Genomic DNA, 8,203 nt, shown 5'->3' with positions numbered 1-8,203 from the left:
TAACTGAGATAAACTGCTGGCATATTTGTTTTACATCTATACTGTCCAGTCTCTCCTGGTGGACATGGTACAGCCTCTGTAAACTAATATCCTGGCTTGCTCGAGGCTCTCTGACAGTTTCAATCAAAATTAGAAATGCTACTCTGAGACTGAGATAACTAATAGTGCTGCCTGTTGTGCAGTTAGTTTCCAAAACACTTATTCATGGTTACATATACTTTTAGATTGATGTGGGCCAAAACCTAGCATAGCCTGTAACGTTATTATGACACATCTTATGAGTGAACTTGACTTTAAGTGACTTACAGGTTTCTTTGAAAAATACTTTCTTATATCCAGGTTCTTCCTTTTTGCTGCCGTCCTCCTCTCCTCCTTGCAGGTCCTCGCAGCGCAGCTTTGCTGCCATTTGTTTATGTTTTATTGGAGTTTTTTTTATTGTTCTTGTCATATCAAACTGCAGTATTGAGCAAAATAAGTTGAAAAAAATCTCTTTGGTTCTGGAGTCAACATTTTAAAATAGGTTTTTGTTGCAAAGGAGAAAATGCACAACTTTTTTTCCCTCTACAGATTTTCAAAAAAGTAAAAAAGAAATGCATGTTTGATGCTGCCAATTATCAGCAAGAAAATGCAGCCTGTTCTCAATCCCAGGGTTTCAGATACCTTCTTTTGTCAAAGCATGTCTGGCATCTCCTTTTGCACACAGTGTCCTTCTGAGCCTGCAGCAGCATGTTTGACCTGCTAAAGGCTGAAGGTAATTAGTTTTTGTGGCACGTTCCTTCAAAAGCAGCCGTGGAATTAATAAATGCCACAAAACGTTATTGCATTTCTCCAAAGCAGACCTCAGAATGCAGAATAATAACCCATTTTTCAGGTCTTGGAGTTTCTCTCACAGCTCTGCTTGTGCTGAGTTTTGGAGACAGTAATCCTAATCCGGATTTTAACAGGAAAATAAAAAGATAATTTAACAGAGATGTGAAGTTCGGCCTGGATGTGCTTACTCTGGAGAATTTCCCTCATCTTCCCGTCCTTATTTGAAGTAAAAAAAAAACAACAACCCTCCCACACTGTGGTTTGATCTCTCCACACGGTGCTGTATCTGTGTGTTGTACTATGAAATGGACGAAAGCCAAATCTACTAAACATGGATTTTTTCGTCGGCCTCCGACCTCGTGTTTCTCTGCAGGACCACAAGATGAAAACAAAAACAAGTCCGGAGATGGCAGCTGTTTACCTCCGCTCGTCCTGGAGTACAGTACTCTGTGACGTGTGACTCGAGTCAGACGTTCAGCTGTAAATCACAGCGAAGAAACAGTTTGACGATTGACTCAGACAGCCTAATCTCACTAATGGCTCCCTACCACTCTCTGAGATGGATGGATGTCCGTGGATGTGCACGATCTAATATAGTAACATCCTCTCCATACTGATTAAATATACAGTATGAGTGCATTATGAGACATTGTTCCCCTCACTCCTCTTACATAAGAGCGAGACAGAATGAAACTTGTTGTTGCTTCACTTTGTGTTTTTTTTCTGTCCCTGGCTACCTTTGAGGTCATTTCGTGCTGCACTAACTTTCTTTGGTGTCTCTTTGCAACTGTTTGTGTTGATTTCCATAAAAGTCTTGATTCACCACTCATTTCTTTATGTTTTGCTCAGAAAACAGGAACTTAGGATGTATTGAAACGTACAAACATATAAGGCAAAAAACCCCAACAGAATTTGCTCAATTTTAATGAGCTGAAAGTAAATATTTGGTGTGACCATCTTTATTCTTCAGCAAAGTCTGAACTCTCTTAGGCAGCTTTCTTGTCATGTCTTTAAGTCGTCTTCAGGAATAGTTCTCCAGGCTTCTTGAAGGACATTCAAAGCTCTTCTTTGGATGTTTCTGCCTTTTGTTCTGTTCTCTGTCAACATGATCCCACACTGCTTCAATAATGTTGACAGTGTGTTTTTCTATCCAGGTATTATTTTACTGCATTCTCATGGTGAAAAATCTTGCTTTTGTTCATCAGATACTTACCAGATGGTATTACAAAGTGGATCAAAATCTGATGGCGCTTTTCTGTGTTCATAATTCATCAATTTTAAGTGGCTCAACAAAGAAAGCCCCCCAAACTACTTGGGGGACTGGACTGGGTTAAAAATGAGTGGGAAAGTAGCCAAAAGAAACACACTGGAAAACCTCCACAAAGTTTTAAGAACTACTGGTCCAGAGACAGAAAGTCTGGCTCCTTGGAAGCAAAAATATAAAGAAATGACAGCTGGCTCAAAACTTTTGCACAACATTGTATGTGTTCCTTTCTGTTCATTTTCAAACTATTTTTTGTAATTTTGTGCCAATTTTCATCCATCCGTGACTCTCTCTGGTCACTCTGTGACTGTTGTTTTCGGATGTCTTCATCGTGTACCACGGAGGCTCTGCTATGCTTGTGATAATTTTGTGTTCCCGCAACGTAATTTTCTCCTTCTCTGTGAACCATTTGCAAATCTTTTCAGTCCTTTTGTGTCATTTTTCCATCATTTTTGCCTCAGTTTGTTATTTGTTGTCATTCTTTGCCACTACTCATTTTTTAGGATGCTTTCGATTCTTGTAATAATTTTGCATGATTTTTCATTTGTTTTTGTTTTTGTTTACAACTGTCTGTTTTGTTGCTTTGTGCATTTTTTTTAACGTTTTTTGTGATTATTTTGTTTTTCTTTTCCATATTTTTTGTGCTTTCTGTGTCTCGTTATGATGAATTTAGGGTCATTTTTGTGTTGCTTTTCAATATATTTGTTACAAGGTGTAAGGAAGAGGACTCCCTTACTGCATTTATTTATATTATATGTATAGCACTTTAGAGCACACCTTTCACTTTATTAAAAGCACCTTATCAAGCACTTTATTTAGCATTGCACTTTAAGCATGGATTTGCACACAAGAAGTTTAAATATTTATTGGGAATTTTAAAATCAGTTGGTAGCCTTATTTCAGATCCTGCACAGCTGCTCCTCGTCAAGGAATGTGGTGGTTGTCTGTCAGGAGAGAAGAATGGTGATTGTGATTAAGGTTTACCAATAAGGAAAACTAATGCAAGTGTGTGTGAAATCTAGGGATAAAAGTGGTGCAAATAAGTGTTTGTAAGTTAATGATTACTCACCTTTCTTGCCTGTGTCCTCTTCAAGGTGTTTGGGCAAATGTTTCCCCGGGGGTCCAGACACCATTTAAAGGTTCCGGGAGAGACCATGGGTAAAGAGAGTGTGGTGAATCTTTTTGTGCTTGGGTTTCTGGGTTTTTATAATATTGGGTTTGGTGTAACATTAAAGTGTGAAGTATTTATTAATATGTAAATGTGAAAATGTATTTATGTATTTATTTATTCTTATTGATATATTGTATACTGTGGTGGAAGGTTGGGATTTAAGAATTTACCTGAGAGTGGAATAATGGTTAAGTCTGTGACAGCTGAACATATTTAAGGCTGCCAGTTGTCATTAGAGGGATTTTTTGTGCTGTGAAGAGGCTCGACCATTTAATTGTTGGAAGGAGAGCCGTATAGCGAATAAATACTTTGTTCCACTACACTTGCCTTGGTCTGTCTCACTGTGTTTCCAGCCGCTAAGGGCTGCCCTGTTACACAAGGACACTTCATTTTTTTGTTGTTTTTTCATTTGTTTAGTGAATCCGGAGACACTCAGCTTTTGTGGTTATTTTAAATGTTCTATTTACACTGTGCATTTGTGTTGTTTTCCATTACTTTTGTGCCTCTTTGTATACACTTTGTGCTTTCCATTATATTCTTGCATTACTTTCTTGTTTAGTGTAACTTTTATATTGTCACCTTTGAGGAAATTTTCAAATAGTGACTTTTTTGTTACTATTTGTGTAAATGTCATTCACTGGATGTCTGGATGTGACCAGGTGATAGTTTCTGTGATCATTTTGTTTTTCTATCTACATGGCAGAGCTATGCTTGTTGCTTTCCATACATTTATGTTTCTTCGTGATTATGAAAGATTAATTGAACCCTAGCGGCTGACACTACGAGTCCTCCTTACCCCTGGGCGTGTGCCCTGCATGTCCTATTAGGAATCCTTTCATGAGAATGGCAATTTACGTTTGCTGGCCTAGCAACTGTAAACTGTAAAGGGGTGGACATGGTTGGCAACGAGTCTTAGTACTATCCCCCACACCATAACACCACCACCACTAGCAGCCTGAATCTTGAAAGCATGGATCCATCCTGCCTTGTATTAATCTTGTTTATACCAAATTTTGATCCATCTGACTGTTGCAGCAGAAACCGAGACTCATCAGACCAAGCAACATTTTTCTAGTGTTACATTGTCTAATTTTGGTAATTCTGTGTGAATTTTCATTTAAATCATCAGGTTGCCATGGAAAGATAACGACAATCAGCACTGAGCTGAGGCAGTTATGTGAGGCTGAGCTGAGTATAAAGAGAGGCTTCGCTGCTGGAATAAAACAGCACTTTACCCTGCTCCTTTTAAAATAAATACCTCCTGTGTCTGCAGTTGGTGCATTTTTATGATCCCCCTACAAGCTCTATGCTCATCTTTCTGCTTTGTTCTCCTTTCTGGAGACCCGTGTAGGACAGCTTTCGTCTCACTCCCGAGGTTTTCATCAGGGAGCGGCGAGATGCAACAGAGAGAAACACAACTGCAAATAAATCTTGGGAATTTATTCTTGGCTTTGACAGCATACGGACTAAAAATATTGTCGTGCGAGGTCCAGTTACTTGACTAGACTTTTTAGCCATATCCCACGTAAGCTGGCAAGAGCTTTGCCACGCGATAAAGAAAGCTCAAATATAGCGACTCCTTTACAGACCACACACACTGGCCTTTTAAATATAAGTTTATAATGAAGGTCAGAGCTGTTGGTGGTGTCACAGTGGACTGCCTTATATTAAAAAGTGTGGCTAATACTCTCCTTCCTCTGTTAGAAATCCTAGCTTGTAATCACTGTAGAGTACAGATGCAATAACAAACTCATATTGAAGTAGTGCCAATCAGAACTAGACACTGAGTGCATGCCAAATAAAGCAACAAAGTGGCCTCTGCTGAATTCTCTGCTGGTACAAAGACTAAAATGTCACCCCAAACTATTCAAAATATCAGCTGAGCGTGTGCATGTGCAGCTTAAGCGAAGGACACAAACCTGCAGGTGTTTAAATTTTCATTTTTGAAAAAAATGTAAGTAGACTGACCTTGCACATCACCCACATTTACTCTTAATATCCAAATTAGTTTAGACTAGACACTCTTTGACCTATAACTGTTTTCTCAGTTTCCTTAATAAATAAGACTTGGGGTAACATATTCTAATTTTAGTTTGTCATTCTAGATGTGGGATATTATTTGAAGGTTGACTTAAGCAAAAAATTGGCTAAAATGAAAAGACGGCTAAGCGATGCGTATTTCTTGCCTCAGAGGTTTTCAGAAACACATTTTGCTGAAGCATCTTCTTAATTCGTAAGATGAAAATTAGCTCCAATGTTTGTTGAAATCTGGGACCTCACAATCAACATAAGCTATTCCTCTGCATGGTTATACAACCATGTAGGAGAAGGAGATCACTGTGTAGTACTGGCTGTCAAGCATCCATTGCAGTGATGCAAATGTGCCCCTATGGTCAAGCATATCGTTATTTTGTCAGAACCACAGGCATCCAGGTTCATGCATGAGGTGTCCTTTCGAGCGTGCACCCAGACAGACAGGGTTGTGACATCGAGCAAAAGGATCTGGCACTCCCAACTCATCATTTGCCAATATTCCTAAACCTAACCGAGTCAGGTTTTAGTGCCTAATGCTAACTACTGAAAGCAAAAGTTAAAAGTGAGTGAAAAAACAAAACAAATACGCATGTGAAGAACAAAATAAGCAAAAATGAAAACACACGATGCACTGTCTCCTAGCTGAGAAACCTGCAGCCTCCTAAGGCAGACTCGGTAGGTCTCTAAAATAAGACCTTTATCTCTCTGTGTTAGAGCAGCAACACCAGGGAGCAGATTCCTGAAATCAGGAGATGCAGCTGATAAATCAGCATTTCAGACCAGAATCATACAAAGCAAAAAGAGATGGTCATGCTCAAATGAAGACTTGTCACATGTTAAATGACTTGTCAGGCACAAGTCGTTAGCTGAGCAGTGTGTGGCTTCAGAGCCAGACGCTCAGTTCGAGCCTTCATAACAGGACTTCACTAACTGTCGGGAGATGTAGCAGTGACTGCGTCCATCTTCAATCTGTGGTCAGGATGACAACATGACGGCACCACCACAACAAAATATTAACTGTGGGTAATGTAACTCATTCCACATAATCCCCTGTAGGGCCCAACATACATAGAAAAGTTAAGACCGATACAGATACCAATACCTAATACTGATATTGATCCTTATACCAATACTGAGCGTAATACCGATACTTGGTTAAAAATCCGATACATTAGCTAATAATTTTTTTTGATATGTGTAGTTATTTATGAGTTCTTACTTACATGTCGTAACACTAATATGATATAATTGTTTTACTGACCCAAAAAGTGGTTGATTACATGTTTATGCCCGAAACTGCTCGAGTTGGCAGCTGGTGGTCTCCCAAACATGCGTTTTGTGAAACTATTCAACATCATTTGCTTTTTAGATTTTTACTATCGGCTAATACTCATATATCAGCAAGTAGCTAATATGAGGCCGTCCTGGCAGAGCTAATCCTCCTCATTTTTACTTTCAAACAAAGACATAAATTGGATCAAAAATGACTGATCATGCCTGTTGAGCAAAGATTTTAGATTTGCACATGTTGGAATTTTAATTTTCTGATTCAGGTTGGTCCCTAGTTTAACGCCCAGTGAACAAATTCCATTTGTTTCAGTGTTAAAATCTTTTTTATTTGACTGAAGACTCTTCAGCCAGTTAACATTGCTTATAATCCTGCTCAGAGTCTGGGATAAGCTAACATCCACCTCTTTTTATGGACTCTGTGGGTATATAAGGCATGCAAAGGAAGATACTTATAAAACAAGAACATACATAATCATAAAGGATAAAGCAACTAATTGTAATGCATTGTTAAGAATGTAACTCACACTGAACACAGATTGTTCTGCTAGCCAAAGCCTTTTGTTGAAAAAGCACAATTTTCAATCTCATAAAACATAGAACAAATATTTTTACACAAAGCTATAACCAGGTGTAATATCACCTGCTGCTTCAAAGTCATGAATCAATCTTTTTAAAATAAGACGCCGGTCGCTTCCTGAAGTGCTGCTGTCTGTGATTTATGGTGAAGGAGGGAAAAAAAAGGCTTCCTCCCGCAGCTGTTTGTCATGACTGGAAATCTGCATTTAAAATTAATGGGTGGCAGAGAGCAGGAAAACGAAGCGTGGTTAATGAGCTCCCATAAAGACATGACGTCTGTGACGTGAGCTGAGCAGGTAAAGGCCGTGTGGGGGGATATAAAGACATAGCAGCTCATTGGATAAATCGATACAGAACCTTGTAAGCGCAGATTAGCTGCTCTTTGGTATTCATCCAAAAAGAAGCATGTTAATTCGGTGCTATTTGCCAAAGGCTAGTTTGGATTAAACCTCATGGGAAGGTGCAGAGGAGGGGGGATGTGGCCAGTGGTCTGGGTGATTTAGGTGCATTCCTGCAACAGCTAATTAAACAGAGCAAAGGAGGAGTGAGAGAGAGAGACAGATTGCTTTGAAATTCTAATCCCCCGATAGGCATTCAATTAAGGTTGGGACACTTCAACTGTTAGTCTAGTTGAAATATGAGGCGTAAACAGAGCGCAGCATACGCTCCACTCACCTCAAATCACACAGGTGGACACACAAAGCAGTGTGTCAATGTAGAGTCGAACCGCTGTCACATACTTAAAGCTGTAGATGATAACGAAATATCGATAATCTTTCAGGGCCATCAGCTTATTATTACTGCATATAACGCCAGTTTTTACAGGCTAACATCCAGGTTTTCCCTCTTTTGTCCCACATGGTATTTACACTGATGGTTGTTATTTGTGTTTGGCATCTTTGCAAACTTTTGCAGCTTAAAAATGATGATGTGTGGGCTTTCAGCTGTCCATTTTCTGTGCAGAACACCACGTGAACAGTATTGCCTTTTCATGATTGCTTTCAGATCATACAAAAGAATGAAAATAATGAGGCCGTCCTGGCAGAGCTACATATATA

General features: G+C 39.2%; 1 protein-coding gene across 1 annotated transcript in view; it reads right to left on the bottom strand.

Annotated features, from left to right (window-relative positions):
* Positions 1–8,203, bottom strand: part of LOC102199726 (fibronectin type III domain-containing protein 5-like) — a 67,799-nt gene that overhangs the window by 58,251 nt on the left and 1,345 nt on the right. The window lies entirely within an intron of this gene.

Source organism: Pundamilia nyererei, unplaced genomic scaffold, assembly GCF_000239375.1.
Source record: "Pundamilia nyererei isolate P.nyererei 1_Seehausen unplaced genomic scaffold, PunNye1.0 scaffold00383, whole genome shotgun sequence".
Lineage (NCBI taxonomy): Eukaryota > Metazoa > Chordata > Actinopteri > Cichliformes > Cichlidae > Pundamilia > Pundamilia nyererei.
The sequence above is the reverse complement of the archived record's forward strand: the minus strand, read 5'-3'. Positions and strand labels throughout refer to the sequence as shown.